A 22,067-nucleotide genomic window follows, 5' to 3' on the forward strand; every position below is an offset into this window, starting at 1 on the left:
GCAACTTAACATGAGGACAAAGAAAACAACTTACAGCTGTCTGGCAGGTCTCTGAGTGTAGTGCCAACATCTGCAAAGGGATGAATTCCGAACAACTATTGCAGGCCACCTTCGGCATTTTTGAAAATTCAGGGGAACTAAAGGGCAGGGGCGAAGTCTCCAGTTTCTCCTGGAGAGGAACCAAAAACAACACATTCTTCCTGTTGTTCGATGCCACACAGAGCTGACGGCCCGAATAGCCCTCTGAATCAATTGGAATGATGCTCAATTTCCTCTGGCCACTGCCACCTAAAAACAGGAACATACCAATTATCAAAGGAATATTCCACACCACTCTATATGCTTGTGAACACAAATATGTAAAATAAAAAACAATACAATATCTTTATGATATATTCCATGGGGAATACCTGTGGCTTTAAAAAACATCCACCTCCCCATGAGAGGGCTCAGCTTAGTAAACTCCCCCTCCATCAGTGAGACAATCTAAAGGGATACAATTCACAATTAAGCTGTCGAGTAGCCAGCTAGGAGGTAATCTCAACAATGGAGAAAAAGTCAATGATATCCCTCACTATGAAACATGTAATACTATATGTATCATAATACCTCTGAATGGCTGGCACTTTCTGGCACCAGGACCACCTCCTTCCCCAGGCCTGCATGGGCAAGCTCCAGCTCACTGGAGCCCTTTGGGGTCATTGCTGTTGGTCCAGGCAGGGCAAACATGGGCAGATTTATGACTCTAGGGGATCTGTCGGGGGGGCTAAACCTAGCCTTCCCTGTCTTTACAGGCCCCCCAGAGTACATACCAGGAAACTGTCTACAAAAAAAAGATGAGAAAAAAAGCACTAAAGTTTAACTATCAATTTAAATGACACTGATCACATATTCATCAATACTTAATTGGTCATACCGTTTCAATGCGTTATTTATCCTGCTTGCAGGGCTAGCAGTGGAGAAAGGAGCAGGGGAAGAGGTAGGTATTGGGGTAGGGGTCAAGATGGGAGTGGGTGCTAGGTTAGTGGAGGTAGAGGTGGGAACGCTTGACCTGGCCAATGCATTAAGTAGGGTGTTGGCCATCGTCTCCACCATTCTCTGTAATCAAAAAATGGCAGCGCTAATATTAACATGGCAAGTGCAGCACCAGGTATGCTACTCCATTTGGGAGAGCCCTAAACTCTTGAAATTCACACACTCTCCCAGTATGTGGGAAGTGCTCATTGTGCACTGTAATGAAGCATCATACTGTACATGCAGACATCCCAACCTGTGGAACCTCATTTCATGGAACACTCCACCCGCCAGCCCTCTACCATACTCTACCATATAAGTTAAAGTCATTAATCAGTCCAGTCATAATTACATGCCCAGATGCAGTATGCATGCATATGCACATGTTAGGGGATAATGGCGGCCGAGGTGTCCCGATATAATGGACGAGGTGGACAGCGAAGCTGGATCCACATCAGCTGTCTTAGAGACAAGCACAGCAAATTATATGCTGTTGGGAATAGGCCCACAATGCACAAGCACACTTGGGGTGAAATGCAAGAAGCTTTCATTTCAATGAAAAAATTATCTGATGATGAGAGAGACAGAGGTCATCTGTTATCAAGATAGCCTATTTCTACAAAAATACTATATGGGACTGATGATCGTGGCATCCATGAGCCACTATCTGATATGAGAGACTCCCGGAGCGCCTTAGACTTGGGATGTCTGTACACTGATGAACAATCGCATTAAAATGTCATCAGTTTAATTAACTTAAAATGTCAATGTTAGGGTGATTGTACACTGTTAAACAAAGCTTTGTCACAAACCAATATAGAGCTTGCGTATTGGTGATTAACGTGTGGATGAGGGAAGCTCATAGCTATAGCTAAAACACCAGTTAGCTTCTATCCGTTTTGCCTCTTTCCGGTTGGAAAAAATTGGCAAAACGGGCATATGGGCGAAACATACGGAAGGCCACATGAAGAGAAAATATTTTTGAAAATTCTGAGATAAAAGTAAAAAAAAGTCAGAAATATTTTCTGAGATTAAAGGAGAATTCCGGTGTGATATTGACCTAAAGTGTGTTGAAACATGATACCGAGTGTGAACGTATAGCTCACCTCGGCTTGTCCCCTGCACTCAGAAATGTTTCGTTGTGGTGCCTCGGGCATCGGCCTAGCCATGCAAATAAATCACTGTTTTACACCATTTACGAGGCTCAAAGTAGCTCCATACTTCATTGGTAGACTTCCGAGGGCCTTGACATTTAAAACGCTTTCAAATTCAAGTCTTCTCATTCAAATCTAGTGGTATGTATTTGTGGATCTTGGTGTGCAGTAGGAATGTCTCAAAATTACGTCATCGACATAAAAGCAAAAAGGAGATTCACAAATGCAGATTCCACATACAAAGTCAAGCATATTTATTTTCAATTTTCGAAAAAATTTACAGAAAATTTATTTTATAAATTTGTTTATTTATATAAATTTGTTTATTTATTTGTATATCACATTTTTATATTTGTATTTTGTATTTGGATATTTATAAATGTATGTATATATATATATATATATATATATATATATATATATATATATATATATCCTTTTATATATATTTAAATCATTTTGAGACAATCCTCACTCCATAGTGATATTAGGGTGGTTGTCAAGGTGATTTGTGATTTTTTTGTTTTCAAGCAATTTCAGACCAATTTGTTATTAATGTTGAATATTTCCACAACCACAAGGATTATACATAAAGGTATCAAATGAAAGCTAACACTCATGGGCTCTCTGCAGAAGTGTCGGAATTATTGTACAGTGTAAGAGACAACAGAACTAGACCATGAAAAAAACAATCTCCGCCTAAAGAGAACCAGTTTTCAAAGTGAATATCAGCTTGGAAACATAACATAGTATCCCAAAACCTCTTTCAATCAGTATCCCTATCTATGGGAATGAGTCAAGCCAAGTGTAAAGCTTGTAGGGAGAGACAGTGCAATGCTGCACAAGTTATAATTTTTTGATGTCAAAGCGGAAATGTAGAACTGTATATGGTGGTCTATGGTGCTATTTGACTTCATTAATGTACCAGGTTGTAACACAAATTATATTTAATTGACATATATCACTATAGTTATTAATTCCATCCTCACATAACTGCTCTCTCCCTTCTTTAGGGTTAGGGGTTAGTAACTAGTTAGTAGTAATAACTATATACAGTAATAGTCCTATGGCAAAGGTATGTTTTTTGAAAAGTTTACTGTTTTGATAATAAATACCTTCCCAATTCAAAACATGCATGCATGCATCCAAGGGCATAATATAAATCTAATCTAATATAAATCTAATATACAAAACAGGAAAAACAATATCATGCCAAATAATCTGAAACAATATAGTTGCATATTATGTGGCAAAACTCAATAATAATGTGAGTACTATTGACTACTGAGTATTATTGCACCATGCTGCGCAGGCACACCCACATGCCCCACTACAAAATATTCCACTTTTTCGACATCAACACTGCCTGGTATTGCACTGACATCCACTTTCCTTGCATCCACATATCGTCAGCTCCAATCACCTGTCCTGTACAGGTTCTTTGGTTAAAAGCTAGAAGACAAGAATGTCATCCTTCATGTGCCAACCACGACTGGTTGGTGAGGGCAACTGTGGATGGGTCACACCGTGTAGTCCGTTATCCCTTACTTATCACTTATCCCGTACTGACCATTTATAACCGTGTAGTCCATTATCCCTTACTTATCACTTATCCCGTACTGTAGTCCGTTATCCCTTACTTATCACTTATCCCGTACTGACCATTTATAAACTGCAAGAGGCCACTTTAACATAGGCTTCACTGTAATTTGGAAAATGTACAAGAATATAGAGTGGCCTTTGCCTTTGTGTCAGGGGCCTAGCCAGAGATTATAATTAAGGTGTGAGAGATTTTAGGTGGCCTCAACCAAGTGAATTCAATTCAATTAAATTCAAAGGGCGCATTACAGTAGCTTATTCAGTGATTCAAGGGACAAGGGACACAATCAACAATTTTACCAGCACGCATACTATACGATCAACCAACAACCAAGGCACACTGGACAATCACACAATACAATTCAATATAATTCTTCAAAAGTAGTTATAAAATTATTAAAAGTTCTTAAAGTGCTTCCTTAGTGCTTCAATTAAAAAAAAAGTGCATATATTATAGAGGCTATTACAATAATGTGAGTCGGTTATCATTCATAAGCTGGACAGCCATCAGGATGAAGGTTGCCTTCCATTGTGTCCGGCAAAGCGGACAGCGGAGTCTGCGTCCTGAGGGGAGCCACTCAAACTCAGGAAACAGGATGTGAGAAGGGTCCTGAATAATCCTGCGTGCTACCTTTACAGTCTGTTGGTCACATAGGGCAGTGAGAGTTCGGACGGGCTGCTCAATGATTTTTGAGCAGACCTTGACCACATTCAACAGACGGTTTCTGTTTTGCAGGGTGATGGAGTGGAACTAGCTAGTGAAAGAGAAGGTTATTACATTTTCAATGAAAGCATAGTAGAATGTGGTGAGAATGTCTTTGTTAATCCCAAATGACTTCAGATTCCTGATGTGGAAAGTGAGGAGAGACATGGAAATGACATGGAAATATAAATTGTGTCTATCATACCTGCAAACTAGTCACCTTTCTACGACGGAGTATTAGGGCCACACATGAAGGAAAAAAATATTTTTGCCATGACGAGATTAAACTCAACATGTCGACTTTAAAGTCGCCATGTCAACATTAAACTCGACATTTCGAGAATAAAGTTGAAATGTAATATCGACTTTAATCTTGACGTATAGACTTTAATGTCGCCATGTCGACATTAAACTCAACATTTCGAGAATAAAGTTGAAATATCATGTCGACTTTAAACTCAACATTTTGAGAATAAAGTTAGTTTGGAGAGAGAACGACCGCTCGGGACGATTGAAAGGGTGGACGAATGAAACAATGCAACAAGTGCAACAATGATTCAGAGTGTTCGAGTGCAACAATGATTAGACATAGGCCTATATCATGTGGACAAGACATAGAACATATTAACCTACGTTGCTTAGCCAAATACTTTGCTGTTAGGTCCTTATCACGGAGTTACAGGCGATAAATGCGATGGTCAAAAGTAGCCTAAACGTCATAGCGGTTTATTTATTTATAGGTCTATTATTAAAGTGTTGTTCTAAACATTTAGTTGTTGCATCTAAATGTTCAACTTCATGCTTATGCACTAGAGGCATACTAGGCGCTCTCCCCAATCCTAGACTTTCACGTTGCTTGTTTGTAATGGATGCAAAACAGCCCATTGCTGAATGTCTATGGAGGGACGAATGAAGCTGTCCTCCCGACCACCCCATGTAGGCTAGTAGCCTACTTGCACATATGCACACAAAGTGCATAAATGAAGTGCATGCACACATATTCTCTCACGGGATCAAAATAGTATATATGCTTAGGCTATACCTGTGTTTCTAGCCTCCTATAGGCTACGTATTGCAGGTGAGACATGGAAAAGCAGTTTTAGAAAAATGAGTTTTGCCATGTTATCCTATGGAGAGTGACGCCCGTGGGTCATGAAGGGCAGTTATTTGGATGTGCAGTAGCCTTAACCACGTAAAACAGAGTGAAATAACATTTTGTATAGAAACATTATATCATTGGATACATATATTTTTCTAGCTATTTAGCCTAAACGGCATAGTATTTCCATAACCGCGAGACAGCACTTCACGATGACGGCAATGATAGTTAACAGACAAGACGCAATCTATCTGAATATCTGCAATCTATCTGAAATAACACCTATTTGAAGCCCATTTTTCATGTAACATATTGTGTATTAGTGTAGGCTACATAGCTTAAACTGATGTTTAAACAGTAGGGCCTATTGCGAGTTTAATGTCAGCATGTCGACTTTAAAGTCGACACGTCGAGATTAAAGTAGATATGATATTTCAACTTTATTCTCGAAATGTCGAGTTTAATGTCGACATGGCGACTTTAAAGTCAACATGTCGAGTTTAATCTCGCCATGGCAAAAATATTTTTTCTCTTCATGTGTGGCCCTAATACTCCGTCGTACCTTTCGGCGAAAATCGCCGTTTTTGAATCAAAATATGTCATTCACGTGAATCGTGTAGATCCGAAGGGTTTTTTTTGACTTGCTCAGTGATAGGTGTTTAATTTTGTTTGTTTTCTGTGTAGCATATAGATCAAAATTCTTGATAATTAGCGCACAAACAAGCGAGATGTAGGCTTCTAGAGTAGACTGACATAACGCACCTATTGCTGAGACCCGCCCCTTAGTTGGAATGTGATCATTGCAGCCTCAGTAGACACGAGAGGAGCAGAAAGACACCAACATAACATGAGGGATAGATGTATTTGTTAAGGGGGGGCATTTACGTTCAGTTCTGAAGACCAATACCCTATTTTGAATGACAAAACAGCTTTGGCGTGTGTAACAGCTTAGAATGGCTTACAATGCATCCAGCAACATATTTGGGAACATGAGCACTATGGCTCCAGGCATCCCAAAGTGCGGAGGAGAATGTAGTTTTTTGTCAAGGACCAGTTGGGGCAGTTTCACGTCTCTGTTGCTGAGAGAGTTTCGATCGTCAAAAGGTCAGAATTGCCAAGAATCTTGTTGGGGCTGTTTGGGGCATATCTCTGTTCCTGAGATTGTCTGTGCTGTGGGGGGTGAGACAAGGTACTCATGTTTTGCATTATAGCTCAGCATCCAAAGTTGTTATAAATCCATAGTAGCACATATATTATCATCTAATGTTGTGATAGACCTTTGTATGAATGTGTGTTCTATAGATATAACCTATTGAACTTCCATTTGCTATTTATGGCCTGTAGGCCTCATTGACCTGAGCTAATGCAAGTCAGAAAGGGGAAGATTCTATTGGGGAAAGGTTCCAGTGGGGGCTGGCATAGAAGCAAAGAGGGGGTGAGGGGGTGTTTTAATGTACAGAAGCACACATACAGTCCATCTAATCAATAAGTATGTGTCTGGATTCAATTTTATACACTGACCATTTTCTCACCCATTCATTTCTAATGTCCGGTCATATTTGAGACCGGGAATACACATGGGTGTTAAATAAAACACTCAAATTGTCATGAAAATTATCAAAAATTCTTTTGTGTGTTCAGATACCCTGTATTAAGTCATGGCGCCTCATGGTAGTCAGAATAAGGTAACAATATTTTTGAGAGAAAAGAATTGTCAATCGGTCACATTTGACCGCAAACACAACAGGAGAGGTTTTATAACTGCAGTCTTAAGTGCTGCTGGGAAAATGCCTGAGCTGAGAATGGTTCACAATTTGCATAAGCTCAAATGCCAAACAGCTGAAAACACTTTTAAAGAAGTTTGTAGGCAGAGCGTCAAGACAGCAGGTACTGTAGATGAACTAAGTTGCAGCACAGTTTTTTCAAGGGTTTGGCCATCATAGCAGTAAATTCAGATAAGGAGGCTACATTTTGTCTAGGCTTGTGGTGAACTCTAATATTTTCAATTTTGTGATGAAAAAAAGAACCAGTCATTAAACATTTTTGTTGACTTGAAATCTTGAGGTAGCTCTATTGGGGAATTTGTTAACTTAATCAACAATGGCAAAAAGAGGACGGGAGTTATTAATGTGTTAATAATGTTACAATTAATGAAGAATGCCCTATACATAACTCAGAGTTATATATGTGGAGTCTCTTTTTGAAGATAAGTTATTCTGAAGCTTAGTGTTTCTCCATTTACGTTTAGCTTTCCTACATTCTCTCTTCTGATTTGCTACTGTTGTGATATTCCTCCATGGTGTTTTAGGTTTACTGAAGTCTTTCTAACCTTGGCAGGTGCTATTATACTATATAGAGTCAAGGACCCTGAGAATATTAGAGCTAAATTGAGTAAGATGGTCTTCCTGCACACATGATGTCATAGCTACATAGCTAAGGCTTCCATAAAAAGAGTGCTGCTATTCTCATTAATTTATTTGTGGTAATTTGATGGTTTTACTGTAAAATTCACTATGATAGTTCATAGTAACACTGTCAACTTATGGATCTTTTACAGTTCAACCATGAAGTATTTATTAACAGTTCTACCATGACCGCTTTTAATGTGTTCATGATAAGTGATAATGGATGACACTGTGTTCTTTAATCAAAAGTTTGTTTTTCTGTCATGTTGTTAAACTTTAGTCGATACAAGTAGCCTAACATGTGAGTAAGTAAACATAGCCTATTTGATGACCACATCAAACATGGCATAGGCTTAAAAGTAGCCTAGAGGTAGCACAGGAATGTGAAGGATATAAACAGAGGGAATTCATGTTTTATTTCATACAGTCTGGTATTATCCCAGAAATGTGATTTACTTTTGTTGAAAATGTTTAGTTGAACTGTAAACTTTATAGTAAACCTCATAATTATGAAAACCTCAGTCTGACTATAAACAAATTGCAGTCAATCATCATCTTTACTTATTAACTGTAAACTTTAAAGTCCGCATCAGACGTGCGACCATGAAGTATAATATGGGAGAGTTCATAGTCAAGTTATGATATATTCATGGTCGAACTGTAAAGGCAATGGTAGAACTATAACAAATTTAAGTTGAACTGTAAATTGAATTGTTTTACTGTGAAATTTTACAGTTCATTTTTTTCCTGGGTTTAGTTGGAATGTGATCATTGCAGCCTCAGTAGACACGAGAGGAGCAGAAAGACACCAACATAACATGAGGGATAGATGTATTTTCTTCACAAAAAATATCAAATAATAATGGATTGAAAAGAGGTACTAATAAACCAGACATGCTAGAATAGAGACCAGAAAATGGATATCCACAGTCCCTTTCTATCAACACTAGTGATTGTTATAGATAAGGATTAGGCTTTAAAACAGATTGTCAACATTTATGTTGTTTGGTCTTTCTTTGGCTGCATACATGAAGGCCAAGGTGGGCAATGTGTTTTCCCTTGTTTGAGGTAGTAATGACATTTCTTCAAGGATGGCAGGTCTGAAAATATCTTCTCCATCATTAAGTTATTCAATTAGGCTAAACATGGCCTTAACTCAAAACAGCTGGTAGGCCTACTGTTAGGACTATGTCATTTTAAAATATAAAAGTGTCAAATGCAGCCATATTTAAATTCTGCTTACTGCACGTTTATTATAATATGATAATATTCAATATTCATTATTGCAGGTCTACCTATGTCCATGTAATGGAAATAGTTAAAATGTAAAATCTTTTTCAAATCTTATGCACGGGAGGGGCGGGCGTCTTTCGGAAATATGTCACCTTTTACAGCCCTTCTGAGTTTGCAGATATGGTCTATTGTGCTTTAAAAATGAACGTAATCGCGTAATGACAATCAAAAACTGCAGGTGAAAATATAATAAGCCTTTCAAAGGCTGAACAATATTCATTTCCGAATTTACATGAAGATCTAAGTAGAAAAAATAAGCCATAAGCTATTTTAAGGCAGAATTCAGTGCCTATTTTAGAGATGGGCTTTATGTAAGTCAATTCAATACGTGAACTGCTTTGTTTGTTGATTAATAAAGACTGTGTAACCGATTGGCCTAAGTAAGGTATTAAGGTTTGGGAAAATATTCTTTGGACAGACATCAAGAACCTCGATCAGTGAGGGACAGGAACACTTACTTTCACTCTTAATTTGCTGCGCAAACAGTCAGATCAGACACCGAAAGTGAATCCATAATTATTTATTTCTTTTATGTTTCTATACAACATTTTTCCCTTGCTTGCAGAGCTCTATGAAAGCGAAAGTCTCTGCCCAGAAATTCCACAGCGCCACATAATTTTTTCCTATGTAAATTTGTCGGTCAGATATGAAACTGCAGCAAGCGCTTGGCTCTTACGAGGTTCAGGGGGACAGAAATATTTCTACCTATTTTATTATTAATGTAAGGGCTTACTGTAACATATATTATTCTGTTAACAGAAATGAATGCACTTACTCCACCTCGCGTCACATGCCCAGCGCCAAGGGTCACAGCACAGAAGAGTGCACAGAAGAATATGCAGAAGAGGATGCGGATGTGATCTCACCAAATAATTGGACTCTCCTTCACAGCCTCTTGCTTGCTATGCTAGCCTTTATGCACAGCCTCTTCCTCCCTCCAACAGCCTGGACTAAATTCACTCTAGTTCTGACTTATTGTGTTGCCTCCAAAGTCTACTGACCTAAAACTGTTAAAAAAGTCTTCCCTTACTTTTTTGCACTTTACCAAATAATACCTGAACTCTACTGTACCACAGGGTCAGTCCCTGCCCTGTCACCCTTATCACACAGCCTCAGCACATTCATGTGGACCTTGTTTGTTATTATGACCGCCGCTAAGTGGACCCCCCCCCCCCGTCATCTACTTCCTGAATTTTTGGTCAACGATACCCGGGACACCAAAACACCGGGGCACATGAAATTTGGTGGGTATGTAGCCCCACTAGACTTTTACGGAAAAATTTCGTTTGGTCCCCGGGGGCCACTCCCCCTCCGCGCTGGCCCCCCCGAAACCCCAAAAAATGCATACCTGAAAAAATAACTACCTGAACCGTGGCACCGAGGATGAAGACATTTTTATGGTATGTTGGTCTCAAGGGCCCACATCAACCTAGCCCTTACAAATTCAGTAGGATTAAAGGAAAACCAAATATTCATCATCATCATGGCTGCATTTCCAGTATTGGCGATACGTAGTCGTTTGTCCACCAGATGGCGCATCGTTGCAGTGAGACGTAATTTTGTTGGAAGTTAATTTAAAGTGGGTTGGAAAAACAATGGACGCTTCCTACAAGGACTGTAGTTTACCGCAGAGAACGTCTAATAAGGATAGAACGATGAAATTACTTTCACATGAAATGTAATTCCCATTTCTTCTTGAAGCCGAAATAAATCTGAGAATATTTATCGGACATGCTTGGTTTTTACTGCAGGTACTTTAATCTTATAATATCAATAGCTATAGGACCTAGGTACAATAATGTTACCGTTAGCATTGGTTGAGTGATGGAGGCCAATTTGATTACATTTGTAGAAAACTATGCGGTTATACCAAGCAAATTGATAGCAGCACTAATTGTATCTTTCGACCAAGGGCGTAGGTTTGGTCTCAGCTTTGGTGGGGACACATCCACAACTCCTGTTGTCACGATACCAACATTATTGTTTCAATACCAATAGCAAATAGCGATACTATTCCGATTTTTGAAAATTTGATTTGGTTTGTGTGATTTGTGAGATCATTCACATCAGTGGCAATCATAGAATTTGATTGACCCTCCACACCAGACATGTCAAAGTCAAGGCCCGCGGGTCGGATCCGGCCCGCGAATGAATTATCTATGGCCCCCAGGATGATATTTGATTAGTATTAGAACCGGCCCACAGGCCACAGCCGCCGACTGCTGTTTTGCACACACCAATACTCCATTCCCCACAATGCAACTGTAGCCCGCACGAACTCACTGCGGCGCCGCAAGTGGGCCTCGGCTTCATTATTCATCAGTATTCAGTCAGGGCAGATGTCAACTTTCAGCTACCCCCCTCCCCAGTGTTGTGCCTGAACGCGTTCATTGAACGAAAGTTCATGAACTCGTTCATATTTTGAGCAAACGTGAACTGAACGTACTGTATTGCCTGATGAACGTTACTGTGAACTCGTTCATTCTGGTGTCTGTGAACGGCACGCTCTTTCAGTTTAACTTCGTTGAATAGGGTGCCAGATTTCTACAGAGCCTTCCACGCGAAAACCCGGCTAAAATACACCGTAAAAAGGCCTTAATATGGCATGCAGGTCACCATTTGTCAAACTATGGGCCGCGGTCCGCAATGTGGACAGTGGTCTGCAGAGTGAAATTATTCCCGGGCCATCGTCAGATAATTTGCTGCGCAATTGATCAAGAAGCCGCGCGCGGAAAAAAAAAGAAAACAAACATTTCTGCAATTAGGAAATACTTGTTTGGTGTCATCAAACATAGAGGCATAGAATTAAGTCGTGGTATGAGCGTTTATTCAATGCATGTGTGTGCACGTTGGTAGGCTATTTAATTATGAAACGACATTTAATAGAACGACATGGATTTATGCAACTTCCATAAAAAACAGAGCACAGACTATATAAAACACTGTTTGGCATTAAGTATTAAAGTCAGCCAAAAGCTATTAATTAGTCTTAGTTAAAGATAGTTAAAGATCTCCAGATCAGTGATTTACGCATGACCTGATCCGCCATTTACCATTCACAAAAGCTGGTATTGTGTTTCCTGAATCCTTACATTCAGGCATTCAAATTAAATGTAATTAAATAGCATATATATTCTATCAGTGTATGAGGGAAACATCCCAAAACAATGGCACCCATATAATTGCGGTTGTTTTGAGAAGTACTTCTCATGCAAGCATCATGCAACAATGCAAAAACAATGAAACTATTGTAGGCCTAATTATATTTTACATTAGTAAAGCAGTACTCTGATGTGCATGTTTTCACAAACTTTTGTGAACAATCTTAGCTCTTTAAACATTGACTGTTTTGAAGTGCATGTATAGCAATATAGTATAGCCTAAAAATAATAATAATTGTGATATCATTATGATAATTTGATGGGGGGTGGGAGGAGGGGGTGGGTTCATGTAGGTGGGCCCTATGACCCCAAAGTATGCCTTGACTGGGCCTCAGGTCAAAGAAGTTTGAGAAAGACTGATGTAGACGACAAAGCAGCAAGGAGGCATCGTATGATCATTTAAACAAGTTTTATGACAAGGTCGGTGAGGATGGGAAAAATCAGACATTTCTGTGCAAACTTTGCCCGCGACTTCAGTCACAGTCATTATTCATTTAATCATTAAATAAAAATACATTACACGTGTTTGTTCAATAGGTTACGTGCAGTCATTTTAATATGTTTTAATAAACATTGAACCAGTCCGGCCCTCGGCTTGTAGCAAATTTGTTTTTTTGGCCCACACATACACATTAAAAGTGATGGTTGTCATAGGTTTCTTTTTCATTTTTTGGAATTCATATAAACTATAAATTTATATTGATAATTATTTATAGTATTTTATGATTTGCATGATTACTAATAGCTAAACATATTTAGTAATTTTATTACATCATATTGATATTAAAATTATTAGGCTACACTTGTCCATATCATCACATTTGGTGTGTAAATCTAATTGAGTGCTTGTCACTTTAAAAGGAACGTGAACGCTGAAAAATAGTTTCGCAAGTGCAAGGATATGTGGATTAAATTCATCATGTTTGCTATGTCATTAGATAAAATAAATGTTCAAAAAACTAACAAGTCAAAGAAAATATTTCTGGGATGAGATCATATAAGAGATAAGTGTCTCGCAATGTTCATTTCTATGAGTATGGAAATGCACCAGTTTATCTTTTATTTCTTTGCATTGTGCAGGCTACATTCACAAAAACATTAGCCTACATAAACAGAATATAGGAACAGGAAAATGTCTCGGATCCATTGTTTATTGCTACTGCAAGATTGGTAGCCCAATTAACGGTGACCGTGATTTGTTCAAGTAAGAGTTGTTCCTGGACCAACATTCTAAAGACTGTCCTGGACCAACAACTCGTTAATCAATCACAGCCTTGTGATGTCATCAATGTGAGCCTTCTGCTTCTCCCATTGCCATTTTGAAATTTCCCTCCAGAAACAACCAGTGGGCCACCATAACTTGTATCTCAATATGGGTAGGTCCTTGCATTTTTGTGTGTAAGGGACCGTTTGTTATTTATAAACGGGGTCACCGGAGGAAAATAGGGGAGGGTCATGTCTTTTTTATTCTTTGTTAAGGGAGGGTCACCTAACTTTTTTTTTGTCTAGGAGGGAGGGTCACCCATCTTTTGTATTAATGAAAACAGCAAAAAATCAAAGTGGCTTGTTTGATTGTTGATTTTTGTCGCCATATAACGTTCTCTTTCGTTCCATAGCTCTGTCAACATTGAACAATGAAAATAAGGGAGATTTCCAGGGTTTTTCACACAAAATACTGTAACAATCTTGCAAAGTTGTTTTAGAAAGGTCTTTATTGGTTACGCACCAAAACACACAAACGCATAATGCCAGGCCAGACCTGGCCCTTATGCTCCAGCACTAAACATCTATGTGAGGCTGTATCTACAACACACACTAGTTAGACCCGGTTATGAACACTGTAATCAACTATAAACATAAACACGACAGTCAGGACGCACAACATTGGTAACTTGCATGGTTAACATTAACATTCAACATAACACATCAACCGAACAGCATCATGGGAGCACAGTCATCAACAGCTAGGCTCAGATCATTACTATACGGAAAATGTCAACATTCGTCCCCATTAACGTTGGAAGGGTTGGAGCCACAAAGTAGCCTACTTTATTCACGCCTAACAGCCTATATCCATTTGGTCAACTTTATCCAGTCCTAAAAAGCTAAATTTAACTTTGGTTTACTTGTAGTTTACCGTGTAGCCTAACTTTAAACAGTGTGCATGCTTAACATACTTGTGCTTCATTCATCCACACATCCAGCTCCTAACGTTTTGACAAGCATTTCTAATACCAATTGACCTCGTCCCTGCCCATCTCTAGCTTTGCTGTCTCCATCCTTTCTGTTTTTGTTGTTTGCAAAAAAATATATAGTGGGCCTATTTATTGGTAACCAGCAACAAGTGCAATTTGTTAATCGCTGTCATTCTCTCTCCTGCCAACACAAATGTGTTACGTTCCAAGTAGCAGTCGTAATTCTGCTTCATAAAGTTGAACAAATACATTTGGTCATATAAATAGCCAGTTTATGGTCTACAGTGTAGTTGGTAAAGTTATGGTAGGCCAACTTGGAGTGAATATACGATTCTTTGTCTAGCTGAGTAGCCTGGCAGATGCCGCGTAGGCATAGCCTACGCCGAACACTGCAAGTGCTAATGAATCGTGTTCTCCACGACAACCACGTCGTTAACTTAAATAGGCCTAGGTTAACATCACACTGAGTTTCAAGATTCAAGCAAGCAAAACGATGATTTGAATACATCTGTTTCACTGGAAGGGCAAGGGTAACAACAGGACAACACAGAGACAGGCCAGAATGCAGGACTAATGTTATGAGAGTATTACAGTAATATGGGATATTCTACGGGGAAAATATTAAAACGGCAAGACAGGGGGAAACGTTAAAATGATAAACCCGGAAAAAGTTGGCATGTTAGGTATTTTTCGGTCCCTGTGATTATTTGTGAAATTGTGCAAACGGCCTTTTCAAGTCAGTTGAGAAGGAAGGAGTGTAAGCTCCCCAAATTGACCTTCGTCTGAGAAATTGAGTTTTGGATAATGTTCAGCTTCGGCAGCTTTACAATGACTGAGGAAGCCTAGAGACGAGTCCATAGCAACAAGTTCATGTGTTGAATTTGTTATTACCCAGTGTGCTTTGTTGAATGGTCTCAATGCTTTATTGTTTTATTTCATGTGAATACTTACTAGAGGAGTAACTTTTCTCGTTAGGCTAATGCAGTTGCAGGAAGTGTGCATTTAGTTTCCATGCTTATTGTGTTTCCACAACAATGTTAGTGAGTAAATCTACTGAAATGGCCACCATCTTGGTGAAGTGTGATGTGTAAGATCAGAAAGCAGAGGTTGGTTTAACGGCGGTCGTTGGAAATTACATAGCAGACAGGGGAGGGTCATGCTACTTTTGATCGAAGCACTCAAAATCCCTCCGGTGATCCCGTTTATAAATAACGAACGGTCCCTAAAATAGTTGTAAAATAAAATAATTCTGAGTGGAATGTCAACATATGCACCTTAGATTTTTTTTTATTTTCGTTTTAGCTTACTTGGTTCTATGTTTCTCTAATGTTAGCTGCTAGGCTAGGGACCATACATTTACTGTAATACATTAGCTTCCTAATAGGTAATTCAGTGGCTATGCATCTTTTAAATTTATTTTGAAGGGATACAGTAGTTGAAGTAGCTTTGAAGCTCATTTAGCAATCTTGGTGCCGCTGTTATTATTGCAAATGTTAGAGGCTAGGCTAGGGAACATAAATGTATGCTACCAAATTAGCTTGCTAATAGGTAGGTGCAGCATGCAACTACTGTATGTGAAGTGCCAAGCCAGTGTAATGTTAGTTCACTGGCTAAGGAGCACACTTTTGGACTACTAATGTAGCTTGGTAATAGGCTAAAGCAGTCACTTTTGTTTGGACATGGTCCTGAAGCGATGTTGCCATGTTGGTCCAGGACCGCTATTAGAATGTTGTTACAGGACCGCCTTTAGAATGTTGGTCCAGTACCGTCTTTACAATGTTGGTCCAGGACCCACATTGTCATGTTTGTCCAGACCATTTTTACAATGTTTGTCCAGGACCGTCGTTACAATGTTGGTCCAGGACCGTCTTTACAATGTTGGTCCAGGACCCACATTGTCATGTTTGCCCAGGACCGTCATTACAATGTTGTCTTTTACAACGTTGGTACAGGACCGTCTTTAGAATGTTGGTCCAGCACCATCTTTACAATGTTAATCCTGGACCAACATCGCCATATTGATCCTGGACCAACATTGTAAAGACGGTCCTGGACCAACATGGTGATGTCACTCCTGGAAAATGTACAACAAACAAAAGTGACTGCTTAGTCTATTAATAAGAAGAGACCCAATAGTTGAAATAGCTTTGAAGCTCATTTAGCAATCTTGTTGCCATGGTAATTCATGCTAATGTTAGCTGCTAGGCTAGGATACAAAAAATACCTTGCTAATAGCAATACACATTTGTCAGTTGTTTTTTTTTCTTGCTACATTTCTGAGAAACTTGTTGTGATGTTCACATGTTTAAATATTTATACAATAAGCTGCAAAATATTTTTGTCTGCTTTGTTTATTCCAGGTCCATTATAGGGAAGTTTATCCAGGTACATCACAGTAAAGCTGGTCCAGGTCCATCACAGTGAAGCTGTCTAGGTCCATCACAGTGAACCTGGTCCAGGTCCATCATAAGAAAGTTGGTCCAGGTCCATCACAGGGAAGCTGGCCCAGGTCCATCATAAGAAATACCAGTCTGCACACACTCTGCTCTGGTCTGGACCGAAATGGATGGTCAAGAGCCTTGTGCAATGGCAGCAATGTCTGCTACACAAGCGACACATCACTGTTTCAGTTTAATTTTCTCCTCATTAATTTGTTAACTATAATTTAAGGGAGTAGGACATGGAACAGCAGTTTAAGAAAGATAAGTTTAGTAGGGGATTGACTTTTAGCATGTTAAGCTATGGAGACTGATGGAGTGTGGGTCGTTAAGGGCAATTATTTGGAAAAATATATTGAAATATATTTTAAGTGTCAAAATGTTTTTTTCCTGTCAATTTTGAATATTTACATATATTTCAAAATATATTGTGAAAATATATTTCAAATATTTATTTGTGTATGGGGAACATTTGTGTATGGGAAACACTTACTGTTACAGCTATAAAAATGGCAGAATCATCGATATGCATGATATTTCCATTCCATAACCGAGAGGTGGGCTACATGCTTCACAATGACGGCAAAGAGTTGTTAACATTATGTGGTTTGTACGGAGCCCCGGATATGTCATGGGAAAAAAAAAAAAAAAAAGTTGTGGCCACAAAATAGCAATTAGTTCCCACAAAATAGGTAATTTGTGGCCACAAAATATTAATTAGTTCCCACAAAATAGGTAATTTGTGGCCACAAAATATTAATTTGTTCCCACGAAATAGTAATTTGTGGCCACGAAATAGGTAGGCCTATAGGCTGTCCACTGGACAGCTGGATGAGCAAATCAAGCGCAACTCCTCAAACAGGAACAGTCGCTGTCACACAATGGACAGGGATAGTATGGTAGAGTGCTATTTTAGGCTGGGAATGAAATACAAAGGCATTTTGAAAAGCCTGGCATTAGAGGGATTCATTATTAGCGAGAGGCATCTCCACAGACTATTAAGAGCCAGGTCGCTGCACCGGCGTAGGTACGACTGTCTCTCTCGTTTGTGTTTTTTTATAAGGCGGCCGTGAACATTTCCATTAAAACATGCATCAGATAGCTAGAGGTGAATCTTCATGCCCCCCCTCCTCACTCTCACTTTTTCCCCATCCTCATCTCATCTCACGCCTTCTACCCACACACCCATCACTGTTCCCCATCCTCATCTCATCTCACGCCTTCTACCCACACACCCATCACTGTTCCCCATCCTCATCTCATCTCACGCCTTCTACCCACACACCCATCACTGTTCCCCATCCTCATCTCATCTCCCGCCTTCTACCCACACACCCATCACTGTTCCCCATCCTCATCTCATCTCACGCCTTCTACCCACACACCCATCACTGTTCCCCATCCTCATCTCATCTCACGCCTTCTACCCACACACCCATCACTGTTCCCCATCCTCATCTCATCTCACGCCTTCTACCCACACACCCATCACTGTTCCCCATCCTCATCTCTTCTACCCACACACCCATCACTGTTCCCCATCCTCATCTCATCTCACGCCTTCACACCCATCACTGTTCCCCATCCTCATCTCATCTCATCTCTTCTACCCACACACCCATCACTGTTCCCCATCCTCATCTCATCTCACGCCTTCTACACCCATCACTGTTCCATTTCTTTGTTATTATTTGCATACGCCGCGCGCTGATGAAATCATATATCGGGCACTTCTACCTTTTGTAAAACGTCGCGTCGCAGAGGTGCGCTGACCCGAGGACCTGTGCCGAGATAGATGGACGGTCAGGAGCAATGCCGAGGCTGATGGAGAACCGGGACAAATGAAACACTTTTTAATGAAACGTAATTTACAAAGACATTGTAAAACACTGAAAGTTAATATTTTGTCACTAGCAACCTACATCTGTCCTCTGTCAAATACAGTTGCATTTACAGCTCTGAACAAAACCGTTCAAGAGTTATTTAAGGAGAAGTCGAACGTGCGTTATGTTTCATTCGTCCCTCCTGGCTGGGACAAATGAAACAGCATGGGGGACGAATGAAACATGCAGCTTAAATTATGTAAACTTCCCACAACTTCAATATTTGACAACATACCATGAATGGTACTTCAAGTATGTGTTATTTTAGATAGATTGCTGCTGGGCTATATGTCTTGGTTCATGTCTGTTAACAACTCAACAACGTCATGGTGATGCGCGTATTTCGCGGTTATGGAAATAGCATGCACTATGCCATTAAATAGCTAGAATAATGCATGTTTCGAATTATATAATGTTTCTATAGTACAAAATGTTATTTCACTCTGTTTTTATGTGGTTAAAGCCACCACACATCCAAATAAGTGCCCTTCATGACCCACAGGCCGTCAGTCTCCATAGGTTAACATGGCAAAACTCGACCCCCTAATAGCCCCAAATATATTTGCATCTTTCTAAAACTGCTTTTCCATGTCTCACCTGCATAAAATATAGTATAAACACAGATACGTGTGCATTGACTTAGAATAAATGGGGTTTACTGCCTGGTCGGGACAAGAGAAATAGGTGTTTCAATCGTCCCCCCATAGACATTTAGCATTATAGGCTGTTTTGCATCCATTACAAACAAACATGCAATGTGACCGTCTGGGATTGGGGAGAGCACTAAATGCTCTACTGAATAAGCATGAAGTCAAACCTTTAAATGAAAAACACTGTTTTTGGACACTGTTTTGTCCAAATTATGTCTGTCTATCATCGTTGCACTCGGAGAAAACCGGAATGTTTCATTCGTCCCCCGTTTCAATCGTCCCGGTTGTACCCTACTGCAAACCAGAGAATTAGAGCTGGTGGGGAGTGATGAGAAAAGACACGACAGGCTTCTACTGGCGCTCGATTTGCTCACCCAGCTGTCCAGTGCACGTTAGACTATACATATTTCGTGGCCACAAATTACTATTTCGTGGGAACGAATTAATATTTCGTGGCCACAAATTACCTATTTCGTGGGAAAGAATGAATATTTCGTGGCCACAAATTAGTACTTTGTGGGAACGAATTGCTATTTTGTGGCCACAACTTATTGTTTTGTGGGAACGAATGCATAAGAACATTAGAAGAAACATTATAAGAAACATTAGTAGAACTTTATATGAGACCAAAACAGATATCTAGTGTATACAAATGCAGATTTGAAAAAAATATAGTTCATTCACTGGACTTTCTGTTCCCAGTCCATATTACAAGTTCATATTACAGAAAAGGTCTGATTAGGAAATCTTCATTGAGCCCTCTTGGGGCCAAAGTTCACTGGTGGTAGATCTAAAAAGCCTCTCTTTTTAAAAGCTGACTGTTTTTTGACAGTTCTATCCCTATGAACCTCAGAGCTGAGAGTGGGTGTTTGTTAAAATGAACAGCCAGGAGACTCTTATCATCATCGTTTCTGATGTTGCTTCTGTGTTCACATCATTGTCTTCAGAGCACTGCATGTTTTTTTCTACATATGCTTTACCACAGGGACATTTGATCAAATATACCTAATTAGTAGTGCTGCATGTGATTTTTCCTTTAACCCATAGTTCTTTTCCTGTTATAGGGTGATTGAAGGAGTGACATTTGTGTGTGAACCTAATGTCCTGTGCACAGTGTCCACATGGATAATTTCCATCTGGAAATGTTGCAGTGTTGGTGCAGGTGGGCAGTCTGTTTTCATAGTCTCTGAAAATAGGAAATAAAATATATACAAAAAACATATATCTTGACAAAATATATATTGACAAATATGACAAATATATATTTTTGACACTTAAAATATAATTCAATATATTTTTCCAAATAAGTACTCTTACCGACCGACACTCCGTCTGTCTCCATAGCTTAACATGGCAAAAGTCAATCCCCTACTTGAACTGCTGTTTCATGTCCCACCCCCTTAAATTATAGTATATAAACAGATTAATGAGGAGAAAAATTGAAACAGTGATGTATCTCGTGTGTAGCAAACGTTCCTGCCATTGCACAAGGCTGTTGACCATTCATTTGGGTCCAGAGCAGAGTGTGTGCAGACTGCAGGTCCATTCTTATGATGGACCTGGGCCAGCTTCCCTGTGATGAACCTGGACCAACTTTCTTATGATGAGCCTGGACCAACTTCCCTGCGATGGACCTGAACCAGCTTCACTGTGATGGACCTGGACCAGCTTCACTGTAATGGACTTGGACCAACTTCCTTATGATGGACCTGAACCAGCTTCACTGTGATGGACCTGGACCAACTTCCCTGTACTGGACCTGAACTAGCTTCACTGTGATGGACCTGAACTAACTTCCTTATGATGGGCCTGGACCAGCTTCACTGTGATGGACCTGGACCAACTTCCTTGTGATGGACCTTGACCAACTTCCCTGTGATGGACCTGGAATAAACAAAGCAGACAAAAATATTATGCAGCTTATTGTATAAAGTTTTAAACATGGCAAGTTTCTCAGAATTGTAGCAAGAAAAAAAAAACAGTCTAACGACAACTGGCAGATTTGTATTGCCTATTAGCAAGCTATTAGCTTCAAAGCTATTTCAACTATTGGGTCCCTTTTTGGTAATAGGATAAACAGTAACTTTTGTTTGTTGTACATTTTCAGGAGTGACATCACCATTTTGGTCCAGGATGGCGATGTTGGTCTAGGATTAACATTGTAAAGACGGTGCTGGACCAACATTCTAAAGCCGGTCCTGGACCAACATTTTAAAGACGGTCCTGTACCAACATTGTAAAGACAACATTGTAAAGCCGGTCCTGGACCAACACTGTAATGACGATCCTGGACAAACATGGCAATGTGGGTCCTGGACCAACATTGTAAAGACGGTCCTGGATCAACATTGTAATGATGGTCCTGGACAAACAACGGTCCTGGACCAACGTTGTAATGATGGTCCTGGACAAACATGACAATGTGGGTCCTGGACCAACATTCTAAAGGCGGTCCTGGAACAACATTGTAGTG

General features: G+C 39.7%; 1 long non-coding RNA gene across 1 annotated transcript; it reads right to left on the bottom strand.

Annotated features, from left to right (window-relative positions):
• Positions 1-254: 254 nt before the first annotated feature.
• Positions 255-643, bottom strand: LOC125305473. The gene is made up of 3 exons (XR_007195422.1): positions 610-643; positions 411-486; positions 255-288 (listed from the first exon to the last, which is right to left on the bottom strand). It is a non-coding gene; the product is annotated as an uncharacterized LOC125305473 (long non-coding RNA).
• Between the last annotated feature and the right edge of the window lie 21,424 nt (positions 644-22,067).

The sequence above is a fragment of the Alosa alosa genome, chromosome 13 (assembly GCF_017589495.1).
Source record: "Alosa alosa isolate M-15738 ecotype Scorff River chromosome 13, AALO_Geno_1.1, whole genome shotgun sequence".
NCBI classification, from domain to species: Eukaryota; Metazoa; Chordata; class Actinopteri; order Clupeiformes; family Clupeidae; genus Alosa; species Alosa alosa.